A 26,054-nucleotide genomic window follows, 5' to 3' on the forward strand; every position below is an offset into this window, starting at 1 on the left:
GCTTGGCTAGCGTCAAGTTCAGCCTTCTTGCGAGCCGTTTCACTTTGCTCCAGTTTTTGAGCAAGAGTATCGACAAGCTTGTTGGCCTCTGCAAGTTTCTCTGCCAAAATAGAAAAGAATCATCAAAATTGCGACAAAAACAGGAGCAAGAAGTTATAACCAAGGAGCAGCAAAAAAGTTATTACCTTCAGTCTTGCTGGCATACTCACGGTACCCAATGAATTGGGAACCGATGCGAACAAGCTCTTTGATCATAGGCTGCCAAAGAAGAACAAAGAAAGAAAACGTCGGTATGGAAAAATATGAAGGCGTGAAAAAGCAAACAGAGGAAATATAGACAAGAAAACAAAAACTTACATCATCTAAGAGAGGATTAGAGGAGCTAACCAACTGAGGGGTAGGCTCCACGATCGTTTCCACCCTTGTCCTTTTTGGTGAAGGAGCAAGAGGGCTTGAAGGAGGAGTGGTGGTGACGACATTTTGTTGAGGAGGCGAGGATTCTTCTCCCTCAACTGGCGTCTCCAAAACAATTAAAGTATGTGACGTGCTCGTTCGAGGAGCCACATCAAGAGTTGGTACTTCTTCTTCATCATCACTATGATTAAAGATCGACAGCATAAAAAGCAAGATAAGACAAAAATCTTTCGAGTACAGAAATAAGGGGAAATCAAAGTGACTTACGAGCTGATGAGGGATTCAAGATAGGGATCATAAGTTGCCTTCTGACGTGAAGGATCAACTTCTTCGGCTTTGGAGGTGCCGGAATCTTCGACATCATTCCTCTTCCTTTTGTTCCTTGGAGAAACAGCAGGAGGAGGAGACAGTGCCGACGCGGTGCCTTCGGAGACAACATCTTTTTCAGAAGATCCCGCATATTTTAGAGAATCCACGGGTTCATTCACAAAAGAGGGGGCCTCTTGGTTGTCATCAGTGACAACGGCCCTTTCCTCGACTTCTCCACCTTCAGGAAGAGGAGGAAGCGAGACAAGGTTTGGATGGTTCTGTACAAAACAAAAGTGAAACAAGGAAAGATATCAGAAAAGGAGTTACAAAAAAGATAAGCAAGGCAATAACAAATTAATCGACAAGGATTACCTTGGGAAGTGGATTGGCGGCGCTGAATGGTTTTACACGGCAAGAAGAAGGGACAGGATCTTTTTTGCTGAGAGAGGAGATTTTTCGGACAAGTTTCTCTAAGTCCTTGACCTCTAAATCCACCGACAGCCGATCTGCGTCCTTCTCGCCAGCATATTTCCAGAGAGGATATTTGCGAGCCTGAAGCGGCTGCACTCTAGTCCTAAGAAAGTATGCAGTGATTTGGATACCTGATAACTCTTTGCCGCGAGTATTTTGCAACTCGTGGATGCGAGCCATCAAGGTTTCTGTCGACGCTTTTTCTTCTTCGGTAGCCTCTGCGTCCCAGGAGCGGCGGCGAAGGATTTTTTCGGCGCCATCAAAAGGAGGGATGTTGTCTTCAGCACATCCGTCGTTCTCCTCTTGAATGTACAACCACTTCTTGCGCCACCCTTGAACTGAGTCAGGGAGTTTGACGTCGAAGTAGTCGACAGTGGGCCGAACAGAAATTACAACGCCGCCTATATTATAGGCGACATTGGGCGAGCCATTACGGCGGCAGAAGAAAATGCGCTTCCATAGCGCCCAGTTAGGCTGGACGCCAAGGAAGGCCTCGCAAAGGGTGATGAAAATGGAGATATGGAGGATTGAATTTGGCGTGAGGTGGTGGAGTTGCAGACCGTAGATAAAGAGCAGTCCGCGGAGAAAAGGATGAATGGGGGCGGAAAGACCGCGGATGAGGTGGTCGACAAAACTTACCCGGTACCCCATTGGAGGGGTTGGGTAGCTCTCCTCACTGGGGAAACACAGCGCTTTGGGCTTCTTGCTGATCCCCAGTTTCTTCAGCATGTTGATGTCCTGGGTGGAAATCTTCGATCTTTCCCACTCCGCTGCCCCCAGATCCACGGCAGGCATGGAGGATTCCGGCGTACTGTGCCTTGTCAACCGCCGCGGTGGCATCAACAATGGCGCAGGGTTTGCAGCTTGGAGGCGAGGAGCTTAGGAGGCTGTGGGTCGCATGAGGAGAATTCGCAGATGAGAGCAGGAGAACGGCGCGAGCGGAAGTGCTCGAGGAGGAAGAAGGAGTGTTTATATAGAGGTGCGGTGAAGCGGCGGACCGTTGGATGAGAAAAGTGTGCGGCAGATGATAGCCACGTGGAAACAAGGGTAAAAAAGTATTTTCACATTGGAGAAGTTACGGTGCGTGCGCCAGAAAAAGCGGAGGACGTGTGTCCCCCACTCGCACGACGTGTCAAGATAGTCGATCAATTGGGCCCGCAAGGCAGCGGGAGAAGACTTCTCGCAAATTTTTGACTGGCAATCGTGGCTATCGTGAGCAATAACGTCACCTTGGCAGAAGAAAAAATTTGACTCAACAGCTTCATAAAAGACGACATGGAAAAATAATGCTGAGCCTTTGAACAAATACAAGTTTTTGATCAAATGCTCGGGGGCTACTTTGGAAAAAAAGAAAAAGATCCAGAAAGACAAAATAGAAATGGCGTGAGCCTATGATCAAATACAAATATTTGCTCATAGCCTCGGGGGCTACTCCCATCGGGAGCGCTGTTCGCGCACCCGAGGAATTATAAAACTTCGGGAGATAAAAAGAAAATATAGCGGCATAAGGCGTGGACAAGTCCTTGGTTGTAGCCTCGGGGGCTACTCCCATCGGGAACGCTGCTCGCGTACCCAATGAAATCATAAAAAAAAGAGAGAGAAAAGAATGAAAGAGAAAAAAGAAAGATAGCAGAGCAAAAAGAGTATATTTCAAGTTATAAATAACTGTGCATATACTCCCATCGGGAGATCGATATAAGTCATCTTTGACTAGATTAAATGTGCCATTCCAACAGCCGAAAAAGCACTCGACAATATATTCTCAGAACGCCAAAGTTGCGATCAATTTCTGAATGCCGCAAATTTGCGAAGGTAAGACCCCAGATCCGTTCTGCTGGGCGTGGCATCGCCAAAGACTGCGCTCTGCTACTTTTATCCGTATCAACAGATACGAAGAAAAATCCTAACGGATGCGTTAGGTACCCGATAAATTTTACTGGGACTCGACAGAATGGTAAGACCTTAAGCGGCACCTGTCGAAGTTTGCACCAGTATCCTGAGATCATGTCCAGGGACGTGATCTTGAAGTAGGTTTTGGCGGATTGCCACTAGAGCAGTTAACTAGTACCTGATCCGTCAGATGAACTAGCCCCAACTACCATTATCCCTGTACAATATAGAAGTTTATGAGAAGAAATATAGAAAAGTTGAAGTTGTCGAATAAAAATAAACAGTGGAGATTTTCCTTAACTCTACGATTCAAGCAAAATCTCGGGGGCTACTGACATAGGCATCCCAAATGGGCCTGCCGAAGATAGTACCCGGGGTTTACTGAAGGCCCATTACCCAAAGAATAAGAAGATTCGGGAGCCCAAGATATTATTAAGGAAGATTAGAGTTGTAATAGGAAGTGTTATTTGTAATCTTATGGGATGAGTTAGAAACCTTCCCGGACTCTGTAACTTGTACAGCACGAATCCCTCGGCTCCGCCTCCTATATAAGGGGGAGTCGAGGGACGCAGAAATCATCGAATCATTGTTTACAAACCCTAGTTTCATAATCGTCGAGTACTTTTCGGCTGAAACCTTCGAGATCTACTTGCCCTCTACTTCCAACTAAACCCTAGTCTACAATCCGTAGGCATTGACAAGTTAATACCTTGTCACCGTCAACTTCAAGATCGGACCTTATGAGGACACTATTGAGTGTGACGTGGTACCCATGATGGTGTGCCACATGTTGCTTGGCCGCCCTTGGCAATTCGACAAGAAGGCTATACATGATGGACTCTCCAACACATACACCTTCAAGGTCAACGACAAGAAGTTCGAGTTGCGCCCGATGACTCCTAGCCAAATCATAGCGGATAATGCGAAGGCTTTAGCGAGGGCACAACTCCGCACCCACCATAGTGAGATGAGAGGGGAGGGAGCGACCCACCACAAAGATAGTGAGCGCCACAAGCCATATATGAGTGAGTCAAAGAGTGTCCTTCTAGCCACCAAGAGTGAGTGGAGAGAGGTCCAAGATAACCCATCCACCATATTGCACTATGTGCTCATATGCAAAGGACCATCGTCGGCGACTAACGACTTAACCAACATCCCTTCGTCTTTGTTGTCTCTTTTGAAGGAGTTTCAAGACGTCTTCCCCGACGAGCTCCCTCATGTACTACCACCACTCCGAGGCATAGAACACCGCATCGACCTCATACCCGGCGCTCCGCTTCCAAACCGTGCCGCCTACCGCAGCAACCCCAAGGATACAAAGGAGATCCAACGCCAAATTCAAGATCTCCTCGCCAAAGGGTACGTTCGCGAAAGCCTTAGCCCTTGTGCGGTTCCCGTGATTCTTGTGCCTAAACCGGATGCGACACAACGGATGTGTATGGATTGTCGCCCCATCAATGCCATTACCGTCCGTTACCGCCATCCCATTCCGCGTTTAGATGACATGCTTGATGAATTGAGTGGTGCCACGATTTTCTCTAAAGTCGATTTGCGTAGTGGCTACCACCAAATCCGCATGGCCATTGGTGATGAATGGAAAACGGCATTCAAGACCAAACTTGGTCTATATGAATGGCTCGTTATGCCTTTTGGTCTTTCCAATGCTCCATCAACTTTCATGCGTCTCATGAATCACATCTTGCGTCCTCTCATTGGCAAGAGTGTGGTTGTCTATTTCGATGATATTCTCATTTATAGCAAAAATCTCGAGGACCATGTGCAACATGTGAGAGAGGTCTTATGCATCTTGCGTCTTGAAAAGCTTTATGCCAACCTCCCTAAGTGCACCTTTGCTCAAAACAAATTGGTTTTCCTTGGCTTTGTGGTTTCCGCTAATGGTATTGAAGTTGATTCTTCCAAGGTGGAGGCCATCCACAATTGGCCTACTCCTACAAATGTTGGTCAAGTCCGAAGTTTTCATGGACTTGCCGGGTTCTACCGCCGCTTTGTGAAAGATTTTAGCACCATTGCTTGCCCTTTGAATGAATTTACCAAGAAGAATGTTCCGTTTGTTTGGGGCAAGGCCCAACAAAATGCTTTTGATGAGTTGAAGAAACGCCTTACCGAAGCTCCTCTTCTTGCCCTTCCAAATTTTGCCAAAACTTTTGAGATTGAGTGTGATGCAAGTGGGCTTGGTATTGGTGGCGTTCTTATGCAAGAGGGCAAACCCGTGGCATACTATAGTGAGAAGTTAGATGGCGCACGCCTCAACTATCCTATATATGACAAGGAGCTCTACGCTTTGGTTCGTGTTCTTGAAGTTTGGCAACACTATCTTTGGCCTAAAGAATTTATCATTCATTCCGACCATGAGTCCTTGAAATATTTGAAAAGCCAACACAACTTGAACAAACGACATGCAAAATGGGTGGAGTTCATTGAGTCCTTCCCATATGTGATCAAATACAAGAAGGGCCAGGACAATGTTGTGGCGGATGCTCTTTCCCGCAAAAACACCCTTTTGCTTACTCGTTTGGATTTTCATGTTTTGGGACTTGAAGAGATCAAAGAACTCTATCCTTCCGATTCTTTCTTTGCTCCGATTTTTGAGAAGTGTTCCGTTGAACGAGGAGTGGATGATTTCTATTTGCATGATGGCTACTTGTTTAAAGCTAACAAGATTTGCATTCCCGAGTCTTCGCTTCGAAAATTGCTTTTACAAGAGTCACATGGAGGTGGTCTTATGGGACACTTTGGTCGAGAGAAGACATATGCCATGCTCTCAACCCACTACTATTGGCCAAGAATGTACCGCGACGTGGAACGCCTTTGCCGCCGGTGCACCACTTGCTTACAAGCTAAGTCTACCTCCAACCTTTATGGTCTTTACACTCCATTGCCTATTCCATATGCACCATGGACCGATATTAGCATGGATTTCGTTCTAGGCTTGCCTCGCACTAAGCATGGTCATGATTCCATATTTGTGGTAGTGGATAGATTCTCTAAGATGGCTCATTTCATACCTTGTCACAAGAGCGACGATGCTTCACACATTGCTTCATTGTTTTTCAGGGAAATTGTCCGCCTACATGGAGTACCGCAAAGCATTGTGTCGGATCGAGACGTCAAGTTCATGAGTTATCTTTGGAAGTCGCTCATGGCAAAGTTTGGAGTGAAGCTTTTGTTCTCATCATCCTCGCACCCGCAAACGGACGGCCAAACGGAAGTGGTCAATCGAAGCCTCTCCACTCTCCTACGCATCCTCGTGAAGAAGAACTTGAAGTCATGGGAGGAATGCCTTCCACACGCGGAGTTCGCCTACAACCGCGCCAAGCACTCGACAACATCAAGGAGTCCCTTCATGGTCGTCTACGGTTTCGAGCCGCTCACGGCACTCGACATACTACCACTTCCCCTTCATGAGCGGACGACCATGGACTTCGACAAGCGCACCGCCGCCGTGAAGAAACTACATGAAGAAACAAGAGCTACCATTCAAGAACATGTCCTTCGTCAAGCTACCCGCCTCAACGCCAAGAAGAAGGAACGCATATTTCAAGAAGGCGACCTCGTTTGGATCCACCTCCGGAAGGAAAGATTCCCTCATGAACGCAACTCGAAGCTCAAGCCAAGAGGAGATGGCCCCTTCAAGGTCCTCAAACGCATCAACAACAACGCTTACGTCATCGACATCCCCACCTCCAAGTACTTGGTGAGCAACACATTCAACATTGCGGACTTATCGCCATATCATGAAGATGAGGAGGCACAAGAGTCGAGGGCGACTCTTTCCCAAGGGGGGGAGATGATGCGGGGTGGCCTTCGGTCACCTCCACACCAAGACCAACAAGTCCCCCAAGTGGACCAATGACGCGAGCCCGAGTTAAAGCTCTACATGATGAGGTGAACTCGCTCCTCACCACCCTTGATCTTGGTACCCCTTTGGACGGAATGCTACCTCATGCCGATGTGTTATGTGTCATTAGGTACAAGGCGCACCAAGACCCCGGGGAGGAGGACACGCCATGGCCAAGGGAAGGAGAGGAGCAGCTGGACATGGAGATGATCACAAAGCCGAACCCGACGTCGCTCGAAGCGCTCCAAGGAAGAGAAGGACGCTAGCCGGTCCAGGACCCGGTCAGACCGGCCCCACAACCGGACGCCCCGGTCCCAGGCCCGGTCAACCGGGCGCCCAACCGGGCGCCCAACCGGGCGCAGCTCCCTCGTACCGGACGAAGACCGGAAACCTCACAGATTCCCGGTTGGCGCCCGGTCGACCGGACCCAGGACCGAACCACCCGGTCATAGGCCCGGTCAGACCGGACCCAAACCGGGTTTGATGGGAATGACCCACCAAACTGCCTAAGTTATCCATTCGCGTACCTGTTCGCCCTTGCTGGCCATGTATGCCTATATAAGTAGCCTGGACCCCTCCTTTACCCCTTAGACTTGTTTTGAACTCAAACCTACCTTTGAGCTTAGTCTCCCTAGGGTTATCATCCCTCTGTAATCAAGGCATCCTGGTTGTTGATTTGGATCTTGTTGAGTGAGATTCTAGTACAAGCTACTCTCTCTCCCTCATCAAGCTCTTCTTCTCCAACCCCAATCTCTCTCCGGGAATTCTGCCGCGTGCCTTGATGTCTACGCCCCCCTCCTTTTCCTGTAGACAGTGTTGGGCCTCCAAGAGCAGAGGTTTGTAGGACAGCAGCAAGTTTCCCTTAAGTGGATCACCCAAGGTTTATCGAACTCAGGGAGGAAGAGGTCAAAGATATCCCTCTCATGCAACCCTGCAACCACAAAGCAAGAAGTCTCTTGTGTCCCCAACACACCTAATAGGTGTACTAGTTCGGTGAAGAGATAGTGAAATACAAGTAGTATGGATGTATATGAGTGGTAATAGCAATCTGAATAAAATATGGCAGCGAGTAAACATGCAACAAAACAGTAAACAAACGGAGATTCGATGCTTGGAAGCAAGGCCCAGGGATCGTGCTTTCACTAGTGGACACTCTCAACAATGATCACATAATAGGACTACTCTACACTCTTGTTGGATGATGAACACATTGCGTAGGATTACACGAACCCTCAATGCCGGAGTTAACAAGCTCCACAATATTCAATGTTCATATTTAAATAACCTTAGAGTGTAAGATAGATCAATACGACTAAACCAAGTACTAACATAGCATGCACACTGTCACCTTCATGCTAAGAAAGGAGGCATAGATCACATCAATACCATCATAGCAATAGTTAACTTCATAATCTACAAGAGATCATAATCATAGCCTACGCCAAGTACTAACACGGATGCACACACTGTCACCATTACACCGTGCAGGAGGAATAGAACTACTTTAATAACATCACTAGAGTAGCACATAGAATAGTAGTGATACAAAAATCATATGAATCTCAATCATGTAAAGCAGCTCATGAGATTATTGTATTGAGGTACATGGGAGAGAGATGAACCACATAGCTACAGCGGAGCCCTCAGCCTCGGGGGTGGATTACTCCCTCCTCATCATGGAGGCAGCGATGGCGGTGAAGATGGCGGTGAAGACGGCGGTGGAGATGGCTCCGGGGGCAATTCCCCGTCCCGGCAGGGTGCCGGAACAGCGACTTCTGTCCCCCGAATTGGACTTTCGCGATGGCGGCGGCTCTGGATGGTTTTCTCTGTTTCCGTCGAACTGGTCGATGTTTTTAGGTCAGGGACGAATATATAGGCGGAGAGGCGGCGCAAGGAGGCGGCTGGGGCCCCCACACCATAAGCTGGCGCGGCCAGGGGGCCACCCGCGCCGCCTTATGGTGTGGGCCCCCTGCTGCCCGCCTCCGACTCTCCTTCGGTGTTCCGGAAGCTTCCGGGAATTCTAAGACTTTCGGTGTTGATTTCGTCCGATTCCGAAAATATTTCCTTACTAGGATTTCTGAAACCAAAAACAGCAGAAAACAAGCGGCCTTTCGGCATCTCGTCAATAGGTTAGTTCCGGAAAACGCATAAATATGACATAAAATGTGAACAAAACATGTCGGTATTGTCATAAAACAAGCATGGAACATCAGAAATTATAGATACGTTGGAGACGTATCAGCATCCCCAAGCTTAGTTCCTACTCGTCCTCGAGTAGGTAAACGATAAAAGATAATTTCTGAGGTGACATGCTACCAACATAATCTTAATCATACTATTGTAAAGCATATGAGATGAATGCAGCGATTAGAAACAACGTAAATGCAATGAGTAAACAATTGAATCATATAGCAAAGACTTTTCATGAATAGTACTTTCAAGACAAGCATCAATAAGTCTTGCATAAGGGTTAACTCATAAAGCAATAAATTCATAGTAGAGACATTGAAGCAACACAATGGAAGATTAAGTTTCAGCGGTTGCTTTCAACTTGTAACATGTATATCTCATGGATAGTTGTCAATGCAAAGCAATATAACAAATGCAATAAGCAAGTATGTAAGAATCAATGCACAGTTCACACAAATGTTTGCTTCTTGAGGTAGAGAGAGATAGGTGAACTGACTCAACAATAAAAGTAAAAGAATGGTCCTTCAAAGAGGAAAGCATCGATTGCTATATTTGTGCTAGAGCTTTTATTTTGAAAACATAAAGAGAGCATAAAAATAAAGTTTTGAGAGGTGTATGTTGTTGTCAACGAATGGTAGCGGGTACTCTAACCCCCTTGCCAGACAAACCTTCAAAGAGCGGCTCCCATTTTATTTTATTTTTGGATGGCACTCCTTCCAACCTTTCTTTCACAAACCATGGCTAACCGAATCCTCGGGTGCCTGCCAACAATCTCATACCATGAAGGAGTGCCTTTTTATTTTAGTTTTATTATGATGACACTCCTCCCAACCTTTGCTTACACAAGCCATGGCTAACCGAATCCTTCGGGTGCCGTCCAACAATCACATACCATGGAGGAGTGTCTATTTTTGTTAATTAATTTGGTACTGGAATCCCATTGCCAGCTCTTTTTGCAAAATTATTGGATAAGCGGATGAAGCCACTAGTCCATTGGTGAAAGTTGCCCAACAAGATTGAAAGATAAACACCACATACTTCCTCATGAGCTATAAAACATTGACACAAATCAGAGGTGATAAATTTTGAATTGTTTAAAGGTAGCACTCAAGCAATTTACTTTGGAATGGCAGGAAATACCATGTAGTAGGTAGGTATGGTGGACACAAATGGCATAGTGTTGTTTAGCTCAAGGATTTGGATGCATGAGAAGTATTCCCTCTCGATACAAGGTTTAGGCTAGCAAGGTTGTTTGAAGCAAACACAAGCACGAACTAGTACAGCAAAACTCACATAAAAGACATATTACAAGCATTATAAGACTATACATCGTCTTCCTTGTTGTTCAAACACCTCACTAGAAAATATCTAGACTCTAGAGAAACCACTCATGCAAACCAAATTTTAACAAGCTCTATGTATTTCTTCACTAATAGGTGCAAAGTATATGATGCAAGAGCTTAAACAAGAGCACAACAATTGCCAAGTATCAAGTTATTCAAGACATCACACCAATTACTACATGTAGCATTTTCCGTTTCCAACCATATAACAATTAACGAAGCAGTTTCAACCTTCGCCATGAAAATTAAAAGCTAAGAACACATGTGTTCATACGAACCAGCGGAGCGTGTCTCTCTCCCACACAAGCATTTATTCAAACAAAAACAAAAACAAAAGCACACAGACGCTCCAAGTAAAGTACATAAGATGTGACCGAATAAAAATATAGTTTCAGGGGAGGAACCTGATAATGTTGTCGATGAAGAAGGGGATGCCTTGGGCATCCCCAAGCTTAGACGCTTGAGTCTTCTTGATATATGTAGGGGTGAACCACCGGGGCATCCCCAAGCTTAGAGCTTTCACTCTTCTTGATCATATTGTATCATCCTCCTCTCTTGACCCTTGAAAACTTCCTCCACACCAAACTCGAAACAAACTCATTAGAGGGTTAGTGCATAATCAAAAAAAACTCACATGTTCAGAGGTGACACAATCATTCTTAACACTTCTGGACATTGCCCAAAGCTACTGGAAGTTAATGGAACAAAGAAATCCATCCAACATAGCAAAAGAAGCAATGCGAAATAAAAGGCAGAATCTGTCAAAACAGAACAGTCCGTAAAGACGAATTTTAAAATGGCACCAGACTTGCTCAGATGAAAATGCCCAAATTGAATGAAAGTTGCGTACATATCTGAGGATCACTCACGTAAATTGGCATAATTTTCTGAGTTACCTACAGAGAATTAGGCCCAGATTCGTGACAGCAAAGAAATCTGTTTCTGCGCAGTAATCCAAATCTAGTATGAACTTTTCTATCAACGACTTTACTTGGCACAACAAAACACAAAACTAAGATAAGGAGAGGTTGCTACAGTAGTAAACAACTTCCAAGACACAAATATAAAACAAAGTACTGTAGCAAAATAACACATGGGTTATCTCCCAAGAAGTTCTTTCTTTATAGCCATTAAGATGGGCTCAGCAGTTTTAATGATCCATTCGCGGGAAATAGTATTTGAAGCAAAAGAGAGCATCAAGAAGCAAATTCAAAACAACTTTAAGCCTAACCCCCTTCCTATGCAAAGGAATCTTATACACAAATGAATTCATGAAGAACAAAGTGACAAGCATAAGAGGATAAAACACGAGTAACTTTAAGATTCTCAACATAAAGAGGGGAAACTTAATATTATTAAGATGCATATAACCATATTTCCCTCTCTCATAATAACTTTCAGTAGCATCATTGATGAAATCCACAATATACCCATCACTTAAAACATTCTTATCATGGTTCATATGCATAGAAGTATCATTAAATTTGGCATAAGAAGAGTTATTCTCATTAATAGTAATTGGAGCAAGATTATTATCAAGAATTTGAACATTGTAAACAAATTGCATATTAAGGGAATTGTTTTTGGTAATCCAATCATGACTATGACAAGTTTCATAAGGATAGTTAGAACCTATATCATAGCATTCTTTATAATAATCATCAAAGATCGGAGGCACAGTGTCATCATAAGAAATAGAATAGTTATCTTTCACAGTCGGTCTGTCTATGGCCATACCATCATTGTTATTAGAAGGAGATGCATCAAACACATAATGATCAGTAGCAAAAGGATTTTCAAACACCTCTTCCCCAAGCTTAGAGCTTTCTATATCATTATGGGAGGAAGCATGGATAGCACTGACACTATGGCAATTATTATCATCATCATTTTCAGAATTAGTTTCCCAGAGATTTGCAATATCAAAAGTAGTGTGCTCATTCAAATCATGATTGCTAATGTATGTAAAGGGCATAGGAAGATCATCGTATTCAGATTCATTATCACAATAATCATTAGGAGCAACATACTTATGGTTACCTAGCGTTATCTCATTCACGCGAGGATACGCCGTTACCTCTTTCTTTTTATTCTCCTTCTTCTTCTTCTTCTTCGTTCCTTTTTTCTTCTTCTTCTCTTCCTTCTCCTCGTTCCATTCTTTAGGAGGAAGAGGCTTGAAGGGTGGCTTGTCCGCATAACCTGATTTACTTTCAGAAACAGTAGAAGAAACTTGGGAGGATCCCTCCTTTTCATTAATTAGTTGAAAACACACAGCGGTCCTATCATATTTTGGCAAGGTGTCATCTTCTAAAATATTTTGTATGTAAGTATTTGTATGGCTATTATCAATGCAATAAGAAAAACACCCATGCAGGACATCATCAATATCAAGATCACTCATATGTAACAAAGAGATTTTTCTCGACAGTTCTTCACACCCCAAAAATAAAGTAAGTTCATCATGCTGATTAGGAGTAATTTCATCATCACAATACAAATTTGCAGCACTCATTGGGTTCAAATTATCATTGGAGGAGCATTGAAAATTAAAATGACCCACTTCATGGCAAACTTCACAAATAAAAGGATAGAGGGCACAAACTTTTTTACCAAGATCATCTAGAGCCCTAAACCACTTTCTAGTTTTTTTCATTAGCATGATGGATACAATATTCATCTTTGATTTGATTAATTCCACAAGGTCTATGTATTCCACAAAAATTAACATGCTTATAGGAAATAGCATTCTTAGGAGTTTGAGCATGCTTATTGCAATAATTAACAACAATTTCATTCTTCATGCAAGCCTCTTTAAAAGGTTCATGATATTTATCAAAATTCTTTTTAGGTAATTCAAAATGAGAAACAAAGGCTTTATAAAGATTTGCAGCAACTTGAGAGTCAAGACCATAAGTAGCACTCATATTTCGAAATTTATCGGTATCCATAAAAGCTTCAATGCATTCATAATCATAATTTATACCTGACTCTTTACCTTTGTCGTTCTCCCATCCTTCAGCGTTCTCCTCAATCCGATCAAGAAGATCCCACCTAGCTTCAACCTCCTTGCTTGTGAAAGATCCCTCCGAACATGCGTCCAGATAGTCCTTGTGTTGTCCTGAAAGCCTCGCATAAAAATTGTTAATAATAACATTACGGGGGAGCTCATGAATGGGACATTTGAGCATTAGTGATTTCAATCTCCCCCACGCTTGAGAAATACTCTCTCCATCACGAGGATAAAAGTTATAAATATAATTCCTATCAATATGCACTTCATGAGGAGGATAAAATTTAGAATAAAAGAGAGACGCAATTTCCTCCCAACCAAGAGAATGATTATTCTCCAACAATTTATACCAATGCGCCGCTTTACCAGACAGCGAAACAGAGAATAGCTTCTTCCTCACTTCATCCATAGAGATACCTGCACACTTGAATAACCCGCATAATTCATGCAAAAACAGTAAATGATCTCTAGGGTGGACAGTTCCATCCCCTTTATAGTGGTTATCCATAACACGTTCAATAATTTTCATAGGTATTTTATACGGAATACTTTCAGTAGGTGCATTTAAAATATCACAAGCATCATTAGAGTTATTGCATATGGGAGATAAAGCATTATCAGAGCAAAATATTTCTTCCAAAGCTGAGGAGCAAAAAAGATTATTTTTATATAAACTAGCTTCCCCAAGCTTAGACTTATCCATAGCATTAGTAGTGATTGCGTTCATACTAATAACATTGCTACTAGCATGCAATTGAGGCTCCATAGGTTCTTTAATTTTCGCATCAAACAATTTTAAATCAGGAAAAAGATTAAATAGCTCACCAATTTTTTTGTTGTTTTCCATTATGCCTAACTAGTGAAAATAAAAACAAGAAACAAAAAGATGCAATTGCAGAATCTAAAGGAGATAGCTTCGAGCACTCACACACCGGCAACAGTGCTAGGAAATAGCTTAGTAGTCAGAGGATGTGAATACCTTTTACCTTACCTCCCCGGCAACGGCGCCAGAAAATAGCTTGATGTCTACGCCCCCCTCCTTTTCCTGTAGACAGTGTTGGGCCTCCAAGAGCAGAGGTTCGTAGGACAGCAGCAAGTTTCCCTTAAGTGGATCACCCAAGGTTTATCGAACTCAGGGAGGAAGAGGTCAAAGATATCCCTCTCATGCAACCCTGCAACCACAAAGCAAGAAGTCTCTTGTGTCCCCAACACACCTAATAGGTGTACTAGTTCGGCGAAGAGATAGTGAAATACAAGTAGTATGGATGTATATGAGTGGTAATAGCAATCTGAATAAAATATGGCAGCGAGTAAACATGCAACAAAACAGTAAACAAACGGAGATTCGATGCTTGGAAGCAAGGCCCAGGGATCGTGCTTTCACTAGTGGACACTCTCAACAATGATCACATAATAGGACTACTCTACACTCTTGTTGGATGATGAACACATTGCGTAGGATTACACGAACCCTCAATGCCGGAGTTAACAAGCTCCACAATATTCAATGTTCATATTTAAATAACCTTAGAGTGTAAGATAGATCAATACGACTAAACCAAGTACTAACATAGCATGCACACTGTCACCTTCATGCTAAGAAAGGAGGCATAGATCACATCAATACCATCATAGCAATAGTTAACTTCATAATCTACAAGAGATCATAATCATAGCCTACGCCAAGTACTAACACGGATGCACACACTGTCACCATTACACCGTGCAGGAGGAATAGAACTACTTTAATAACATCACTAGAGTAGCACATAGAATAGTAGTGATACAAAACTCATATGAATCTCAATCATGTAAAGCAGCTCATGAGATTATTGTATTGAGGTACATGGGAGAGAGATGAACCACATAGCTACAGCGGAGCCCTCAGCCTCGAGGGTGGATTACTCCCTCCTCATCATGGAGGCAGCGATGGCGGTGAAGATGGCGGTGAAGACGGCGGTGGAGATGGCTCCGGGGGCAATTCCCCGTCCCGGCAGGGTGCCGGAACAGCGACTTCTGTCCCCCGAATTGGACTTTCGCGATGGCGGCGGCTCTGGATGGTTTTCTCTGTTTCCGTCGAACTGGTCGATGTTTTTAGGTCAGGGACGAATATATAGGCAGAGAGGCGACGCAAGGAGGCGGCTGGGGCCCCCACACCATAAGCTGGCGCGGCCAGGGGGCCACCCGCGCCGCCTTATGGTGTGGGCCCCCTGCTGCCCGCCTCCGACTCTCCCTCGGTGTTCCGGAAGCTTCCGGGAATTCTAAGACTTTCGGTGTTGATTTCGTCCGATTCCGAAAATATTTCCTTACTAGGATTTCTGAAACCAAAAACAGCAGAAAACAGCAACTGGCCTTTCGGCATCTCGTCAATAGGTTAGTTCCGGAAAACGCATAAATATGACATAAAATGTGAACAAAACATGTCGGTATTGTCATAAAACAAGCATGGAACATCAGAAATTATAGATACGTTGGAGACGTATCATGCCTCTTCCAGGAGATTCTATTGGCGTGGTCCATCGAGCCACGGGGGTAAGTATCGGGTGTATCGAGTTGGTGTGTGTGTGTGAGTCTCGGCGTTCCTCGTGTTCTTCGTGTTCCTCGCGTTCTCCCACCTCTTCCCTTGGTCTTCGGGGTCAAATCGCGAGATCGGGCCACTCCCGGGATCTTAGATCTCATCATGTGAAGTTCATGAGCTAATTCTGGAAGACACTTTGGGAAAAGCTGGGGACAAAGCTACTTTTCAGTACTACTTGTCATCCTCAAACTGATGGTCAAACTGAGGTGGTGAATAGAACCTTGTCACAATTGTTGAGATCCATGATAAAGAAGAACCTGAAGGAGTGAGAAGAGCGTTTGCCGCATGTGGAGTTTGCTTACAACTAGGCGGTACATTCTACCACGGAGCTGTGTCCTTTTGAGGTGGTGTATGGCTTTAAACCCATTACTCCGCTTGACTTGTTGCCTTTGCCCATACATGAGAGAGTTAATATGGAGGCATCCAAGAGGGCAGATTTTGTGCGAAAGATCCATGTGAAGACTAAAGAGTTGATAGAAAAGAAAGGCAAGAGAAATGCTGCAAGGATGAACATGAAGCGCAAGGAGATGTTGTTCAAGCCTGGTGATACGGTCTGGGTACATTTTCGCAAGGATAGGTTCCCGAAGCTGCGGAAGTCCAAGTTGCTTCCTCGTGGTGCTGGTCCTTACAAAGTGCTTGCCAAGATCAACGATAATGCATACTCGATAGATCTTCCACTTGATGAGTTTGGTGTCAGTAATTCTTTCAATGTTGCTGATTTGACATCATATGACGGAGAAGATCTTGGAGCGTCGAGGTCGATGCCTTTTGAAGGGGGGGAGATGATGAGGACATCCCTACCACACTACTACCTCCTTCATTATCAAATGAAGATGAACCTGATGTGAAGCTCAAGTCCAATGAAGTTCGGATTGGACCTATTACAAGGGCTCGTGCGAAGCTACTTAAAAAACAGGTGAACTTGTTCCTAAACAATATTTTGATTGATGAGAACTTTATACTGCCTAAGTCCTGTTACTTATGTATCATCAGGTATGAAGAGGAGACAAGCATCGCACGAGGAGGAGAGGAGCAGCTGGAAGTGAAGATGGATGTGGAGCTGGACATGGAGCTGGACATGAAGGCATGCGCGAGAGGAGAAGAGAAAGTCCAGGCCAGCCCAGCACCCGGTCAGACCGGCCGCCACGTCGGCGCGCCCGGTCCCTGGCCCGGTCCGACCGGGCGGCACGCCGGATCCGGCCCGGCGCCAACCGGAAAATCAGCTGATGCCAACCGGGAGGGTTACTGCGCGACAATTCACCCGCCCGGTCAGCACCCGGTCCCAGGCCCGGTTTGAACCGGCCAGCCCGGTCCCAGGCCCGGTCGACCGGCCCCCAGACCGGTCGTGTCCGAGTCTGTCTCGACCAGATCTATTCTGGGTCAGTTATTCTCGTACTTTTTCGACCCGAGGTCGTCCCGGACGCCTATATAAGTGCCCATGACGCCCCCAAAGTTGCTTTAGACCACGTTTAAGATAAACCTTAGTTCTTAGTTGTTTGCTCTGCAAAACTATTGAATTCCCTACACCATATTGCTTGATATTGTGTAGATCTGAAAGTCTTGTGTAATCTGCTGTTCCATTGGGAATTAGAAGGTTGCAACTTACCGCTTCGTGGTCGGCGGCTACGTGCGCAAGTGTGTGGAGCTGCGAATATCTTGCAGGGTTGAGAGCTGTTGCATCGGCAACATGGACCAATCGAGAGAACTCGTTGCGTCATACAAGTTATCATCCACTTCATCATCCGTTATTCTCCGCTGTGTTCATCCCGTGATCATCATCACAACCGTTGCTTACTGAGAAGATCGGGCCACCCCATATCAATGATTACCAAAGTGTTAATGTTATTTTGTCTTAATTGACAAAAAAGTATTTAACTGACAAAAGAGTATATTTCTGCATTTTGCTTTCTATGTTAGAAAAAAAACATAATGCATAAACATACCTTCTACTATGCTGTCTCAGCAGCACACGAAGTATACTATTATGCCATCCTTGGACAGTTTCGCTTAATAATGGAGCAGGGAAAAAACTTTAGTACCTGCAAGTTCTAAAAACAAAATAAATTATGTTTGGTCATCATGAGTTTGACCACGAAGTTCCAGTGCCACCACTACTTTGTGGATTATTATGACCATAAAAGGGATGGTGGACTGCATCATGCATGGATTTCTGTGCTTCACCAATTATTTCTGTACAACGATGCTGTGGAACATCACCGGTACCTTCAACCCAAAAAGAAATCCAAAAATCATATGCTTCCATAACCTGATTTATTTTCTCGAAAATTTACGATATGAAGAAATCATGTCATTTTAGGAGATGTTCATATATCTAGGAAATTAGAAAATAAGAAAAACATTATATTGTACTCCTCCGGTCGTTTTTAATCTACACTGAGTAATTCACTGCATGCACCTAGATTAGCGGGGTGGCCACATCGATTAATACGTATCATAGGTAGTATATGATAAAGATGGAAAAGAACAATTAAAATTATGCTCTATAACTTCCGATGTAGAAGCATTCGCAAAAAAAAAAAACTTCCGATGTAGAAACTCAGTATTACCTCATGAATACCTTGCAAAGCTGCAACCGAATTTGTCAGGCTATTCAGATCATGAGTAGCGAAGTATTTGCAAAAATAAGAGGAATGCATAGAAAATCGCTGCAAGAATTATAAGAGTCCATCATGATATGTTCCTGGGCGTTGAAGTTCTCATCTCAGGCCTCCATATCATGTATTTGGTGAAGGCATATAGAGCAAGTCCCAAATCAAAGCCCTTCAAGACCTAGAGCCTCAGCAATGAATCAAGCCTGACATCCACGATGGAATGAATTATGGACTAAAACATGGTTAACTGAGAAATTTTATTGATTCGGTCAAGAAAAAAACTGAATCTGATGTAGATAGATCACACGCAGCAAAGAATTGTGTTTATACCTCAATACGAGAAAAACGGGTACGTCTGGTTAGGAATTTGCAGCTGCTTCTGCAAAGGCTTGTCAGGTTCGCGTCCGGCGCGATGTCGATCCGGCCGGCCGGCCGCGAGAAGATCCAATCTCCAGCGCATAGTTAGTTTACTGTAACGGAAGCTGATAAACTTACGGCAAGAGCATAAAAAAATTAGGAAAAGAGCATGTTGTGATTTCACATCTATATCTATACCTAATAATAAAGAAAATAAGGTTTCCTTGGTTTGATCCGTTTAAGTGCACTTTCGTCCGTCGCATAAGGCGCTTTCGTCCTTGCCGCGCCCGTTTGTAAACGAAACCATCCGGTGCTAGAAAAGGGAAAAAAAAAACGTCTACGATAACCCGTTCACAAGGGAAAGGATCGGTGCTAAAACAGGAAAGAGACGTCTACGAGAACCACACAAAAAAAATAGCCATATAAACGCAGGGATTGAGGATCAGATTAGATCGATACACATAAACGCGACGCCGTCTTTTCCATCTACCAGCCGCCATGATACCTTACCGGTGATGCTGGGGCTTCTACAGCAGGCAGCCTCTGCTGGTGCGCCATGGCGAAAACGGCCACGGGTACTCCGTCATCCTCATGGCGAGACGTACTCTGCCTCCCGACGCTGACGCGACGTCGGGAACCTGGGGGTAGGAGCGGCCCTCGCCAAAGATGCCATCGGGGCTTGAGAGCAACGTGCTATTCACAATCAGGGGCAGGGGCTTGACAGCGACGTTCTATTCACAATCAGGGGCAGGGCCTTCTGGGCTGACCTTGCTGGCGGCTCAAGATTTTTTTTTTTTGGTGCAAAAGAACGCTAGCCGGTTAGCCCTGATTATATGGCTTCATGAATGATTAATTTTCCAGATTCGACAACCGTGTGTTTTTCCAAGCGTGATTCAGATGAGGCCGATGCGCTCATCCCATGGTGCTGAAAACAGACGTGGTCCTGCTGGCCATAGTTCTATGGTGATGACCTGTGATGTCATACGTACACCGACTGGAGGCTGAGGTATGAATGTATGATCGAGTTAGGAGATGCAGCAGGCGGAATTGAACACCCACGAGTGGAAGTTGCTAGCCATACCGACTGGAGGCTGGGGTACGGTATGATCTAGGATCTGCCACAGGTTTCTTGATTTAGGCCGATTAGCAAGCCAACCAGCTTTGGACATCGCATGTTCCTTCGTAGATAGTTGTGTACATCTCAGGATCAATTGCAGATTTTATGTCATTCAACCAACTGAGATTTAACTTCATGTTTTGTCCTCCAATAATCTGGCTTGCCTATTCTAGGAATTACATTGATGTTTCGTTGCCAAAACATTTATTCACACTATTTTCTGATTTGCGGGATCAAACACGGGCGCCACTTGCCACCCTAATAGATCATTTTATTTACCTATGAATATACCACAACAAAGAAAATGGTATCCTTAAGACCGCAACACTAATATTCAGAACCTTCATGGAAATTCTTGGTTTGACAGCTTCCATCTCATAAGTTGGATATGTTTTTCTACTCAACTTTCGTACTCATTTGTTTTCGATAATGAAGGGAGAAGCGTTTCGGTTGTTTGGTCCGTCATTGTGGGCTTTTCCATCGCGTCCAGACATCGTCGAAATTCATCGACCGCCGGGAGCGGCTGAGGCACCAAGCGACCGCGTCGTAAGCGCGCGCCGCCTCGTGCGCCATCTCGAAGGTCTCGAGCCCGATGCGCTCGTCGCCGCTGCGGATCTCGGCGTAGAACGTGCAGTTCGGCCGCGCGCGGACGCCGCGCTAGTCGGAGCTCGAGCGGCAGTGGGGCGGCATCTCGTCGGCGTGGAGGCGGAGCTCCGGCGCGAGCGACGTGGTGCACGGATAGAGCGACGCGCAGCGAGGTGGAGGAACCGAAGGGGACTGAAAGATTTTTAATGAGGCGGCTTACTTGCTTAATATATTGATGTTTATTTTTTTAAAAAAAAGCTGTCGACTCACCGTTCCCGGCTTCCGGCGTGGCCAATCTTGGCTTCTCTGTTCGTTGCTTCTCCTCTAGCCTCTGCCTTTCACCCATATCGTCCCGTTTGATGGTCTGGTGTCCCTACTCCCACAGACCACACTACGAGCATGCGGATCCAATTTATATGCCACAATGACAATCGCCGCCTTCGGCAAGCACGGCATCCCGGTGCTCATCGCGCCGGCCGGCAACGACACCGCGTCGTTTCAGGAATTCCAGGTCAAGGACTCGATTATTCGATCGAGTTTCAGTCACGTACTACAAAACTGCAGCATTGGGTATAGACGTGGCCGATGTCCTCCGACGCCTGTCTGCGTCCAAGGCTCCAAGCTCCGCCGATGCGCCACTTGCGTAGGTAAAAATCAGGCAGATCGGCCGGTGCTCTTCTCCTTCTTGAGGGAGGGAAGGACATAGTTGTGGCTAGAACTACTTCTTCTTGATGTGCTCGATCTGGCTGGCCGACCATTGATTGGATGAGGGCTCGGAAGAAGACAATACCGCCCGAGTGCCACAATTTTTTTATTACTTTTAGCCAATACATCATATTCATTTATCTAAAGAAATAAAAAAAGTAGTAAAATATTTCATAGACATATTTTTATGTGTTTCAGGTAGGAATTTTTGATAAGCACCCCGCACGTACGGTCACTGAATATGATGGCAGTTCATGTATTTTCATAATAATTTCGGGTGTTATTACACCTAAGCGGAGCTCATCGAATGCCGGTGGGCATGCTTAGGTCGAGCTGGTCGTACGAGGGTGACGCGGACATGGTAACGAGGAGCACAACAGCGACAACAGAGATAACGAGTGGTGGCGCCATTGACCGATCTCAAACCTGGCGGCACTTGCGCTCCATGTCGGGTGTCAATGTTACCCTGATTTTTATGGATTTAGGTCGCCGACTACTTTTTGGGCCTACATGTAACAATGAGTCTCTTCCCCGCAAAAAAAAAACAGTCTTTATATACCTATTTTTTCTGTTTCAAATCTTCTAAATTATTTGGAGGTTCACAATTCAATATAAAGAAATATTTTAGAAACTTAAATTAAAGATCACCAGATATCACACAGGTGTATCTTATGTATCAGTCATTACTTAGCACTTCATATGGTATCATTTACCTTTAAATGATGTAGGGAAGGAAATTATGCACTATCTTTACCTTGACAACTGCTCATCTATACCAATCACAAAATGTGATGAAACCCAACATGTATAGAGAAAAGAATTGGTGTTCACCGATTTCTATCAAGCCGCACTTTGCACATAATTGTCTGATATTTTACCAACTGCCGTATATGCACCACAAAGAAATATCCACATTATATTGCATATCACAAGGATTGGGCAGTAGAAAACCCAATATGTGTCAAGAGCCATCTGGACCGAAAAGACCTTTAATATTATGTACTACGCCGCAGCAACGCGCGGGCATTGTCCTATCTATATACCTAATAATAAAGGAGCTAACGTTTCCTTGGTTTGGTCCGTCTAAATGCGTTTTCGTCCGTTTTAAAGTGCGCTTTCGTCCATCTACATACACACTGCCCACCTTATGTACGTCTCATAAAACAGAGTTTGATCAAATCAAAACAGCTAGCTAGCAATCCATCTTAAGTAAGTACGTCAAAGGACTAGGGAAAGATCAAAATAGAGTTCGATCCAAATCAAAACAGCCGAGCTAGCCCGTGTACCGTGAAAGCAGAGTTGGATCTGAATAGAAACAACCCAGCTAGGCAGGGTTGGCCTGCATTATGTACCTATAAATACCAGGACGTCCGCCACACAGACGATCGATTAATTCATCTTCAGCCGTGTCAGCGATGGAAAATCAGGCGGCCGCGTTAAGGTCGAGCTCGCCGGCGGCCGACGACAAGCCGCGGCGGGTGCCTGCATGACAAAGGGAAGCGGAAGATCGATGGCTCAACACAGGAAGGCCGGAGTTTGCTGGTACAAGTAGCGTCTCCGGCCAGCCCGGACTTTATCGACCGCCTCAAGGCGCGCGTGGGAACGTGACCGATGGACTAGGTCGATGGTGCCTGCACCACCACACCGGTGCCGGCCGTTTGTGCCGCTGCCGGTCGTTTGTGCCGCTGCCGCTCTGTAGTATAACTTGACGCCGAGTGCCACCACCCCCGCGCTACATTGTTTTCCTCGACGCCATCTTGCCTTGCACTCGACCGCGATGACGGCGGCCGAACACCGTCCACGAGATCCAGTACATCCACGTGCGCATGGCCGGCACGTCCCTGATCAGCTCGTCGCATTGAGAGAGCGGATCGATTATTTGTCCAACAACAATACAAAATCGGATCCTAACCGCACGCCGTGTTACTATATGTTTTCGTTGCGTGGGGTCGCAAAACAATGAAGCGAATTGGATCTTGACAGAGTTGCAACGCGACGCCGCCACCGGCCAGCGTGGACGGAAGAGGAGAGGTTGTTGCGCGACAGGTTGATCTTCTGCATGCCGACGAATCAGCCTTGCGGATATGGCTGCTTGACGTCTCCATGCCGGAGGCGTGCTGGGCACCGGGGATCGGGGCAACGATGGCAGCGGCAGGCTGATCTTCTGCACGCCGACGAATCGGCCTTGCGGATATGGCTGCTCGGCATCTCCATGTCGGAGGCGTGCTGGGCACCGGGGATCGGGGTAACGATCACGGCGGCAGGATGTGGGCGTGGCCGCGCGCGACTGACTGGACAGCTTGGCGGCGTGGTTGGAGGCGGAAGTAGCCTGACATCTCGGGCGGCAAGGGGAGGTGCTCTTCCTGTAGAATAGATCGGCGAGAGCGAGAACGAAGTCGAGGCAGACATAGCCGGGTCATGTCGGTGCGGACGGCCATCTCGCGCACCACATCCTGGCGCAGGGAAACGTCGGGAAGTGGGGCAGGCACAAGCGACAAGGAGAGCAAACCACGAAGCAGTCATGCTGCGCGTGCACGAAAGTCTCAGCCCATGCCTCCACTGTTTGGTGTCTTTGCAATTTGCTTAGCTGATGCGGTTTGCTTCTAGGATTTAAATTTCTGTTTGCAATTTTTTGTTTTTTTTCAACCGACAATTTCTACAATTTCGGACATGTATGTAACTCTTTGGCCGACACTCCTCCCTTGTCTCATATAACTAAGAAAAGCATTCCAAATTGTTCACTGAAGGTTATTGAAAATGATTTAGTCAGAGAACAATAAAGATTACCCATACATATTTAAAAACTAATGCGTCATATCAAAAAAATTCTAGAGACTAAACAACCCATTTGCACTAGAATAAGGATTACAATTTATTATGGAAGTGAAGATTTGTACATATCCACCTTTTATTTTGTCCGCACACGATCCCTTTCAATCTTCCAACGCCGCCAAGTTTATAGTCCCATTACGGTTCTACGCTTCCGTGGCCAGCGACCCCGCTATCTTCGACAACCCGCCACTACATTCTAGCAACTTATTCCACGAGTACGAATGCCCACGGGTACTATCTTGTGCTCTATTCCTTGAGTATGAAGACCCGATACACTCATAAAGGCTCCTAGATTGAGTCGTATTTATTTCCCCCGGTGCAACGCACGGGCACTTTTGCTAGTCTATACCTAAATCTAAAAGCAAAAGGGTTTCTCCCTCGGTCGTTCGTTGAACTTAAAACTGACATCAAAATTGGTACAAAATTACCCACCAATGCCACCGATAAGTAAAAAAAACGTTTGGCTTATTTTTTTTCCACCCGGATCCATCCGTACCGACGTACAGCTGCCTCAAGTCTCCGTGTCCCAGTTCGGCTCCACGAGCTCATCGATGGCCACGGAATCTATCGATCTGCACGCCGAGCAGGGATCGGCACCCTCGCTAAAGCCTCCCGGCGCAACCCATCCGGTTCCATGATCGGCGACCACCAGGCTACACGACAGGTTACTTTCAGCGTCTTCCTCTCCGCTTTGTCGCGTCGTGCCTCGCCTGAAGCCCCCGACAGACACATACCAGATACGAGGATAGAAAAATCGCGGTACTTGGAATCATCATGGCGACGCCCGCGAGAGCTTCGTGTCGCGGCTGCCCAGGACCTCTATTGAGGCATGGCGGCGGTGGACGACGGCGAGACCAGGACCCCCAAGGCAACACCTGCCGGCGCGCACGGCCTAGCTAGGCGGAATCCCACACGGCCCCCTCCCGGTGGTGGCCCTTGGCCGGCGCTCCCGGCGATGCTTCAAACTGGGAATTCCACGCCGGGGTCATCAATGAACGAGAGGCCCAAAGCCGTCGTCAAGCCCCGTGACAGGATCCGGGCGCATCAGCCTGCATAAATGCATTATCGGTGCTGGGCAGAGCGGCCGCCGGACGTACGACGCTCTAGATTGCGCGTGGACATGCACTTGACGGAAAAAGGTGTAGACGAGATGGGTGCATCCTCCACGAGGACTTCTGAATCTCCTACAAGGGCTCCTCCGACGTGCCGCAGCCTATGCGGAGTTGGGTGGAGAGAGGGGGCTCGGGACCGAGCTGCGATTAGGCTGGGTATACGTGATGCCGACGCCGATCCTTCAACTGTCCAAGTTGGGCATCCAGCTGCTTGATTTATTCTCGATTCTGGCTAATGACTATGTGCAGGCGTGCAGCTGTGTTTCCTTCATCTAGGAACTGTCCCTAACAATGCCTGACGCTGTCATCTGAAGAATTCGCAACATGATGTTGGACAGTACCTCAGCATAGTGGATGAATTTTGCTGAGTACATGGCCACGATTACCCGAGCAATGTTGTGGCCACATATAAACACAATTTAGTTTAGTTTATTCTGTGAAGTTGTTGTTAGACTCAGTTGTTATTGTATTGATTGATACATTCGGATGTTTCAAATCGAGCAACGTACACAATCTGTCCGCTACATGTTATTTGTTCTTTGCAGAGATTTAAATTTCGATTTAGTAGTTATTGTTATTCTTTTAGTGTGATACACGTTCGGTCAGTTCGGTGAGTCTGATTTCTGATACTCTCGGGGCCCAGCTGCTCCGCCGGTGTCAACAAGGCAGA

The sequence above is a fragment of the Lolium perenne genome, chromosome 4 (assembly GCF_019359855.2).
Source record: "Lolium perenne isolate Kyuss_39 chromosome 4, Kyuss_2.0, whole genome shotgun sequence".
NCBI lineage: Eukaryota > Viridiplantae > Streptophyta > Magnoliopsida > Poales > Poaceae > Lolium > Lolium perenne.